The 7,791-nt window shown below is 41.8% G+C and overlaps 1 pseudogene; it reads right to left on the minus strand.

The window, feature by feature from the left end:
* Nucleotides 1-6,511: 6,511 nt before the first annotated feature.
* On the minus strand, nt 6,512-7,245 carry LOC138445853 (translation initiation factor eIF2B subunit alpha pseudogene; annotated as a pseudogene).
* Between the last annotated feature and the right edge of the window lie 546 nt (nt 7,246-7,791).

Raw genomic sequence — 7,791 nt, forward strand, 5'->3', positions numbered from 1 at the left:
TGAAGAAAATGCAAAACAAATGGTTTTGATTGTTTTGAGATTGTGTCTTGACTCATAAACTGCTCTTTCCAAAATTTCCTTGAAAACATTTCTTCTGACCCACATGCTGGAGCACTTTCCCTCAGATGGGAGCAGAAGATCCCTGAGTTGTGTCATCATGAACCAACTCTCCTGCAAGCTCCTCCTGGACAGATGGAGCACCAGCCCTGTGCTCCTGCCAAGAGCTTCCTGTTCGGCAGTGTCCGGAGCCTCTGGGCTTTAAATGCTTAAGTTCTTCAGGATCATGGTCAGCAAAAAGAGTGCCATTGCATGTAGGTCTTCTGTGCTGGTGAGATCACCATTCGGTAATTGGTTCAGTTAAGAGAAAAAAAACAAACAAAAAATTAGTGTCTCTCAGATGTTAGCAAAGAGGTGGCTTCAACATAATGCAAGTCCCTTTCCTGTGAACTACCAGGGAGCTTCCTTTGTCCAAGTTTAATTCCAGAACAAGCTCTAACCTCCCACCTTGAGATGGATGAGAGTTTTAGCGCACGCACGTGTGTGCACACACACACACACATCCCTGGCTGTCTGAAGCTCTAAGCTCTAAATGTTGCTCAGTCGTGTCTGACTCCTTGCGACCCCATGGGCTTTTCCCCACAAGGATCCTCTGTCCATGAGATTCTCCAGCAAGAATACTGGAGTGGGTTGCCATTCCCTTCTCCAAGGGATCTTCCCGTTCCAGAGATCGAACCCGGGTCTCCTGCATTGCAAAAAGGTTTTTTACCGTCTGAGCCACCAGGCTGTCTGAAATCCCAGGGAATTGTGCCCCCAGCAAGTTAAATGGTGGAGATGGGAGAGTAGGGTGAAGGTGAATGCACACGCCAGGAGCAGCCGTGTGTGGGCACACCTTGCCATGAGTTCTTCCAATTTTAATTAAACGGAATGAGAAGGAGAATTCCACAGGCAGGTTTGAGTGTTTTTGTAAAACTCAAGTTAGAGATTTTATTAGTTACCTAGGACTGCTGTAACAAAGTACAACAAGCTGGGTGGCTTAAGAAGATTACTGTCTCACAGTTCTGGAGGCCAGGAATCTGAAAACAAGGCAGGGTTGATGCCTTCCCGGGGCTTCTGGGAGAAGCTGTTCCATCCTCCCTCCCAGCGTTTCTGGCAGTGCTTGTGTGTCTTGGATTCTACGTGCATCACTCTGTAGATGCACGTGGCAATCTGCTCTCCATGTGTGCCGACGTCCAAATTTCCCTCTTTCATGAGGATGTTTGTCATATGTGATTTAAAGCCATGTTACTGCAATAAGGGACTTACAATGTGTAAGTATATATATGTGTGTATACATATGGTTGTTGTCGCTAAGTCGTGTCCGATTTTTTGCAACTCCATGAACAGCAGCATGCTGACTCCTCTGTCCTTTACTATCTCTGGGAGTTTGCTCAAACTCATGTCCGTTGAGTCAGTGATGCCATCCAACCATTCAATATATATATACATATTAATGTATATATGTTCCAAATAGGAAAAGGAGTACGTCAAGGCTATATATTGTCACCCTGCTTATTTAACTTCTGTGCAGAGTACATCGTGAGAAATGCTGGGATGGAAGAGGTACAAGCTGGAATCAAGATTACGAGGAGAAATATCAATAACCTCTGATATGTAGATGACACCACCCTTATGGCAGAAAGTGAAGAGGAACTCAAAAGCATCTTGATGAAAGTGAAAGAGGAGAGTGAAAATGCTGGCTTAAAGCTCAACATTCAGAAAACTAAGATCATAGCATCTGCTCCCATCACTTCATGGCAGATAGATGGGGAAACAGTGGAAACAGTGTCAGACTTTATTTTTGAGGGCTCCAAAATCACTGCAGATGGTGATTGCAGCCATGAAATTAAAAGATGCTTACTCCTTGGAAGGAAAGTTTTGACCAACCTAGATAGCATATTGAAAAGCAGAAACATTACTTTGCCAACAAAGGTCCATCTAGTCAAGGCTATGGTTTTTCCAGTGGTCATGTATGGATGTGAGAGTTGGACTATAAAGAAAGCTGTGGACCAAAGAATTGATGCTTTTGAACTGTGGTGTTGGAGAAGATTCTTGAGAGTCCCTTGGACTGCAAGGAGATCCAACCAGTCCATCTTAAAGGAGATCAGTCCTGGGTGTTCATTGGAGGGACTGATGCTGAAGCTGAAACTCTAATACTTTGGCCACCTCATGCAAAGAGTTGACTCATTGGAAAAGACCCTGATGCTGGGAGGGATTGGGGGCAGAAGGAGAGGAGACGACGGATGATGAGATGACTGGATGGCATCACCGACTTAATGGACATGAATTTGAGTGAACTCCGGGAGTTGTTGATGGACAGGGAGGCCTGGTATGCTGTGATTCATGGGGTTGCAAAGAGTTGGACACGACTGAGTGACTGAACTGAACTGAATTGATGTATGTATACATAATCAAATGCATAGTACTATTTTGAACAAACAGGTCAATCTATAATAGGGAAAATAAAACTTTTTATTTACCTCAACTTATTCCTTCTTTGATTCTCTTCCTTTAGGTGGATCTGAATTTCTGACCTACATCATTTTCTTTCTCTCTAAAGAATCTTTTAAAACATTTCTTGCAAGGCAGGTCTCTTGGTTATGGATTTCTTCAATGTTTGTTTACCTGAAAAATCTTATTTCTTCTTCACTTCTGAAGGATAATTTCAAAAGTACAGAATTTTAGGTTGGTGGGGATTTTTTTCTCTACACTTATTTCAGTCACTCTTTTCTGGCTTGATGGTTTCTAAAGAGAAGCTGTTGATACGATAATTTTTATCTTTGGTCCTCTATATGCAATGTGATTTTTTTCCTCAGGCTTCTTTCAAGATTTGGTACTTTATCTTTGATTCTCTGCAGTTTGAATATGATAGCTTCCACTGTAGTTTTATTTGCATTTATCCTTTTTTTCTATTCTCTTATCTTGTTCTGTAGTTTGGTGTCTGAGGTTTATTTTGGAAAATTCTCAGTCATTATTGCTTCAAATATTACTTTTATTTCTTTCTCTTTTTTTCTTAAGGTATTCTCATTATGCATATGTACACTTTTCACAGTTTTCCTACAGATCTTTTACCTACTTTGCTGAGATGTTGTAAGGATTCAATGAAACAATATGTTCAAAATGCTTAGCACAAAGCCTAGAACATAGTGCATGCATGCTGAGTCGCTTCAGTTGTGTCTGACTTTGTGCGACCCTGTGGACTATGACCCGCCAGGCTCCTCTGTCCATGGGATTCTCCAGGCAAGATTACTGGAGTGGGTAGCCATTCCCTCCTCCAGGGGATCTTTCTGATCCAGGGATCAAACTCGTGTCTCCTGCACGGCAGGCTTATTCTTTACCACTGAGCCACCAGTACCTAGCACTAAAACTGGAGGAACTCTGCATGCTGTCTTGACTAGAAAAGCAAAACATGAGTAGTAGTCAGAGCAGTTCTTGAATTTATAGTACTTTATTAGAGTTTTAAGAGGTAAAGTCATATTTAATTCTGTCTGGATAAGAAAGCAATGTTTTAGCAGTGGGTACAACTATTGAAGTGTTTAGTGTAGGGACAAAGCAATTTAATTTCCATAAACTATCAAAGTTGATTCCTGAGTTATTAGTCTCTATGTCAACAAGAAAATGATCATGCATTTTACCAACAGTTAAAAGTTTGGTACATTATGGTCCTCAGATTCTTTTTCTCTTTGAAACTTACTTGCAATTATTTTTCTCCCTTAAACCATGAAAGTTCCTTCCAACAACTCATGGGAGTTTTCCAGAATTTTCAAGAGCAAGTAGTATCCATTTACCTTGTTTTTTCCTCACTCTTAGGTATATACACCAATGAATCAAAAACAGGAACTCAAATAAGTTAATTGTACACCTACGGTATTAGCAGCATTAGTCATAATAGTCAAAAGGTACTCATTCACAGATGAATAGACACACGTGGTCCAACCATACAATGGTATATTATGCAGCCAGAAAAAGGAATGAAGCACTGACATGTGTACAGTACCGGTGAGCTTTGAAAACATCATGCCAAGTTAAATAAGCCAGACTCAAAAAAGGAAACAGATACTGTGTGATTCCACTTACATAAGGTGCCTAGGATGGGAAAAAATCATGGAGACAGAAAATAGCTTAGGGAATGGGGGAGAGAAAAGCAAGGAGTTTTGCTTAAGTTGACATTTCTTTGGGTGATGGAAAAGTTTTGAAGACAGACAGTGTTTATGGCTGCACAACAATGTGAGAGCAGAATTAATGCCACTGAACTGTACACTTAAAAATGATTATGATGGCAAAGTTTACATTATACATACTTTACCAAACACAATAAACTATCATGAAATCTTTCCATGTGACACAATAGATAAATTTTAAACACTATATTGATGTCAAATATGCTCCATTAAAAAGAAAAAACCCAACTCCAAGTAAAGCATGTTTTAAGTAAGTATAAATACGTTCTCCGACTGATTATATTCTTTGCAGCCAAAGATGGAGAATCCCTACGCAGTCAGCAAAAACAAGATTGAGAACTGACTGTGGCTCAGATCACGAACTCCTTATTGCCAAATTTAGACTTAAACTGAAGAAAGTAGGGAAAACCACTAGACCATTCAGGTATGACCTAAATCAAATCCCTTATGATTATACAGTGGAAGTGAAAAATAGATTTAAGGGACTAGATCTGATAGAGTGCCTGATGAACTATGGATGGAGGTTCATGACATTGTACAGGGAGCAAGACCATCCCTAAGAAAAAGACATGCAAAAAAGCAAAATGGCTGTTTGAGGAGGCCTTACAAATAGCAGTGAAAAGAAGAGAAGTGAAAAGCAAAGGAGGAAAGGAAAGATAAACCCATTTGAATTCAGGGTTCCAAAGAATAGCAAGGAGAGATAAGAAAGACTTCCTCAATGATCAGTGCAAAGAAATAAAGGAAAATAACAAAATGAGAAAGACGAGACCTCTTCAAGAAAATTAGAGATACCAAGGGAACATTTCATGCAAAGATGGGCTTGATAAAGGACAGAAATGGCATGGACCTAACAGAAGCAGAAGATATTAAGAGGTGGCAAGAATACACAGGAGAACTGTACAAGAAAGATCTTCATGACCAGGATAATCATGATGGTGTGATCACTAACCTAGAGCCACATCCTGGAATGTGAAGTCAAGTGGGCCTTAAGACACACAGTTTAATCACTACGAACAAAGCTAGTCAAGGTGATGGAATTCCAGCTGAGCTATTTCAAATCCTAAAAGATGATGCTGTGAAAGTGCTGCACTCAATATGCCAGCAAATTTGGAAAACTCAGCAGTGGCCACAGGACTGGAAAAGGTCAGTTTTCATTCCAATCCCAAAGAAAGGCAATGCCAAAGAATGCTCAAACTACCGCACAATTGCACTCATCTCACAGGCTAGTAAAGTAATGCTCAAAATTCTCCAAGCCAGGCTTCAGCAATACATGAACTGTGAACTTGCAGATGTTCAAGCTGGTTTGAGAAAAGGCAGAGGAACCAGAGATCAAATTGCCAATATCCGCTGGATCATCGAAAAAGCAAGAGAGTTCCAGAAAAACATCTATTTCTGCTTTATTGACTATGCCAAAGCCTTTGACTGTGTGGATCACAATAAACTGTGGAAAATTCTGAAAGAGATGGGAATACCAGACCGCTTGACCTGCCTCTTGAGAAACCTGTATGCAGGTCAGGAAGCAACAGTTAGAACTGGACATGAAACAGTTTGGAACAGACTGGTTCCAAATAGGAAAAGGAGTATGTGAAGGCTGTATATTGTCACCCTGCTTATTTAACTTCTATGCAGAGTACATCATGAGAAACGCTGAGCTGGAGGAAGCACAAGCTGGAATCAAGATTGCTGGGAGAAATATCAATAACCTTAGATATGAAAATGACACCACCTTTATGGCAGAAAGTGAAGAAGAACTAAGGAGCCTCTTGAAGGAAGTGAAGAGGAGAGTGAGAAAGTTGGCTTAAAGCTCAACATTCAGAAAACTAACATCATGGTATCCAGTCTCATCACTTCATGGCAAATAAATGGGGAAACAGTGGAAACAATGGCTAACTTTATTTTGGGGGCTCCAAAATCACTGCAGATGGTGACTGCAGCCATGAAATAAAAAGACACTGACTCCTTGGAAGGAAAGTTATGACCAGCCTAGACAGCATATTAAAAAGCAGAGACATCACTTCGTCAACAAAGGTCCATCTCGTCAAGGCTGTGGTTTTTCCAATAGTCATGTATGGATGTGAGAATTGGACTATAAAATTGGTGATGGACAGGGAGGCCTGGTGTGTGGCAGTCCATGGAGTCGCAAAGAGTTGGACACGACTGAACGACTGAATTGAACTGAGTCTACACAGATCAGTTTCCAAAGCAGAAAGAAATCTGACCAGAATTTGACTGACCCCACTGCAGTGGCTCAGGGGAACTGGGAAACCACTGGTTGTGATGGTAGAGTTCTGAAGCTAAACAGGATTAGAGGAATGAACCATAATACACAATATGGTTGGGTGTCTGAGGTCATCAGTGGAGCTCCATACTGTGAGCAAGGACCTGTGGAAAACTGATGCTCCTACCTTGTTAATGATTCCTCTGTTTTCAACAACTCCTTCAGCACCAACTATGACAAGATCCACTTTCTCCATGATGTAGCCAACTGCAGCATCAAGGACCACAGTGAAGGGGACACTGAGTGAGCAGAGGGCTTTGACCATCTTCTTACCTGATAAGACAGGCTGTGACTCTGTAATGTACACAATGAAATGCTTCTTGGTGCCAGGGCAGCTTCCAAGACTCTCAGCACCACTCTGGGCTAGGTGTGCATTAATACTCTTGCCTCATCTTTGATCAAAGTATGGCACAGATCTGCAATTTTATTTCTCGACAGTGATATTCTCCTGAGGAAAATCTCTCCCCGCTCATCACGATCTTTTTACATTTGGAGTAATCAGAGTATTCCAGGGAGGTACAGCTGATGAAGCACAGGAAGAGCTCACCGCCCGACAACATGGCCACTGAAGAGTCCATGCCACTGGGTTTCTGTGGCCCTGGTGAGATTCGCCCTCAGGCCCTGGGTTGTCTCCCCTGTGTCTCTTCTCAAGTACTCCAGCAAAGTCTGGATGGCAGCTACTGCTGAGGCCATGTCAGGATCTTCTTTGATCTGAGACTTAAAGTATTCAATTAACTCCTTGTTGTCCATGGTGCCCTCTGGATTGCAGAGCCCGAGAGGCCCTGAGCCATGCGCAAGGCCTGATTAGGTCCTGCCACCGTGCGGACTCCACACTGCATTGACTGACAGTGCGAGGCCTGGCTCTACACTCCGCTTCCCCCCATTAACTTTTAAAATGTATGATTTTTTTCCCCCTGCATGATTTGTTTACCTGGATATTGTACTTTCCACAGAAATGGTATTTAACATTAGGTATTGTTTCATAACTTCCATATTTTACACAGAGTTGTATTTCGTATATTACACATTCTCATGTATAGTAGTCTTCTGGGACTGACATAACAAATTGCTATAAACTTGGCTTAAAGCAACAAAAATTAATTCTCTCACAATTATGGAGGCCATAGGTCTGGAACAAGATGGAGTAGAGCCATGGTCCCTAGGAGGGCTCCAAGGGGACTCCTTCCTTTTCTCTTCCAGCTTCTGGGGATGCAGGTGTTCCTTCACTTGAGGCTGCATGTCTGGTGGGACATATCTTTCGGGGACCAGCACTCAACCCACTGGGGCTTCCCAGGT

Source organism: Ovis canadensis, chromosome 9, assembly GCF_042477335.2.
Source record: "Ovis canadensis isolate MfBH-ARS-UI-01 breed Bighorn chromosome 9, ARS-UI_OviCan_v2, whole genome shotgun sequence".
In the NCBI taxonomy this organism is placed as follows: Eukaryota; Metazoa; Chordata; class Mammalia; order Artiodactyla; family Bovidae; genus Ovis; species Ovis canadensis.